The following is a 2,644-nucleotide window of genomic DNA, read 5'->3' as shown; positions in this document are numbered from 1 at the left end:
CCAAGGGCCCTGCCCTACCGCCACTGACTGAGCAGACACATAAAAAGATGGCTGTTGTGTTTTTCTACTTCAAGGTCCAAGAAAAAAGTCCCAATAGCTTTATAGCAATGGGGGGCGGGGAGAGTTCTCTGCCCAGTTAAGCCTGGGATATAGTATTAAATAAAAGATTGCCCATCATGAATATGCCACAGGGAGAAACAGAACGCAAAATTTCCCGATTTAACCACCAAATCTTTTCTTCACAGACCTTCTCACAAGGCTAACTGTTCTGCAGAATATGCTCGGAGGAAGTGTAACCCCCCCCCCCCCCCCGGCCCCTCCCTTAGTCATCTCAGAGCTCTCTGTTTCAAATGATCTGTGTGCCTATTTAGGTGAGGTCCAGGAAACAGCAGCCGTGTCAGCATGGAACCTGGGTTGCATGAAATGAAAAGATGATATCACGGTTTTCACACCAACAGGTCTCCAAACCATGGCATATTTGTTTACCTACCAGCACCTTTGCATCGACAGAATAGTTCCCTCCTGGTGTTTGTACCATTCTTTAAAAAAACAAAACAAAACACTTTATTTTATTTATTTATCTATGTATTTATTTGGGGGGGGGGAGGTAGGGAGAAAGAGAGAAAGACCAATTTGTTGTTCCACTTAGTTATGCGTTCGTTGTGTTTGTACCATTCTTCTCTAGATTCGTCAACCTGTGTGGTGAGTCAAAGAACTGGCATTGGCCCTCCATCTGTGGTTTTTGAGCAGCTCTGCAAAGTATGTTTTGCAAAATAGCTAGTCTCATGGGCCTGTCTCTACACGCTGGCCAGGCATTTTTTTTATGGCGGGGAGCTTGTCCAATGCACCTCCCTGTAACTAGCACAGTTCCAGACCCAGGAGGTGTTCGATAAATGTTGCTGAGAGAATGTGCCCCCAGTGATCCACTAACTAAATTAAAACTTGACCCCTCTCCAAAGTCAAGACTATGATCTACCTTTCTCATAACAGTGTTCTGTCTGTACTTACATAATTGGGATTATAACCCCTTCACTTTTAAGATAAATTCAGGGGTATTTTGACCCCTGCTCTCCAGAAACAGAATTGAGACCTTGCGCAAGGTAACATTTCTAAATGTTATTCCAAGCATGTGCCCTTATATAATTTTTGCATGGGCAATCCCAGATCTGTTTTTTCATTGCTCACTCCTCTGGGAATTCTCCCAATATTTGCTATGGTTTCATCATGTCCTTTTTAACTTTTTTCAGCTACGTGACAGTTGTTTTTCTCCAAAGATTATGTTTGGGCCAGGCCTGAATTAGGGTGACTCTGCCTTTTCTTTTAATATAATTTGCATTCTTAAGATTAAACACATTAATAGAAGATTGCTTTAATCACACACACACACACACACACACACATATGTATAAGAAGCCATGTTCTTTTTTTCTTGATCCAAAGTTTTATTACTTCACCTACTTGCCAACTTCCCAAAAGATGAAGTGAAATCAATCAGTTGGTTCATTTCTAAGATGACTCAGTGTATCTTGTTCACCACTACCACTGTCTCTTCCTTTTTTTTCTCCTCCATTACACGACACACACACACACAGACACACTCCTGGTTTACTTTGTACCTCCAGTTGTGGAGTAGACTATAGACTACTTTGGGGAATATGTGAAAGACAAGAGATTACAGTCTTACTCATCTTTTATAGCCTTCCAGCCCCTTACCAGACTTTTTCATAAAGATTTTCCCCCTCCTTTTTCAATGGAGGAAATTACAAAACACATTTCAGGATGTGTCTCTCAAAGATAGGAACACTGAATAAATATAACCTCACTACCATTAACACATCAAAAAGGGAACAATGATTTTGTAATAGTGAAAAACTAGGCAGTGTGCCTCTATTTCCAATTGTTTCATGAGGTCAAATGTTTATTGGTTTTTTAAAATTAAAATAAAATTCCAAATAAATTCCCCATGTTGTGATTGGTTGATATGTCTTTTACTATCATGTCTTTTTTCCTTATAATTTATTAATGAAACTCCGTTGTTTGTCCAGTAGCATTTCCCACAGCTGAAATTTTCTGAACAAATCCTTGTGGTGCAGTTTAGCATCCACGGGATTCTGAAATGTGGCTGTGTTTCCCAGATAACCTTTTCATTTAATAAGTTTCCTACTTTCAAGGGGCAGCACAACAAAAAGAAAAAAATAGCAGTGGGGGGTAGGGGGGGGTGAGGGAGAGGAAGGGGGCAGGCAAGACCAAACATGAGGGAATTTATTTCCTCTAAATTTCCACTAGAGGGCGACATTTGCCTTAATATTATATTTTCCCTAATAAGTTTTAAATTGCATCAAATTTGTTTTCACACTTTTGACAAGTTGAACCCAATTACCTACTTAGACTTGTTATCTCAATTCTACAAGATATAGTCGCATGTTGTGTCCTCTGTTAATTTGGCCCCTGCGAACTTGTCTTTCCTATTACTTCCATCCTTGACTCCGTTCCCAGTTCCAACCACTAGGAGGCAATATTGCATAAATAAAGACTCGCAGAAGAAAAATTAAGCCAGAACTGCCAAAAAGAAGGAAAAAAAGCGGCGGGTGGGGGGGGCGCTGTTTCCAGGGAAATGGCTTTTAATTTAAGAAGGAGAGAAACC

This window comes from Myotis lucifugus, unplaced genomic scaffold (assembly GCF_000147115.1).
Source record: "Myotis lucifugus unplaced genomic scaffold, Myoluc2.0 scaffold_218, whole genome shotgun sequence".
NCBI lineage: Eukaryota > Metazoa > Chordata > Mammalia > Chiroptera > Vespertilionidae > Myotis > Myotis lucifugus.
Note: the sequence above shows the minus strand (reverse complement) of the source record.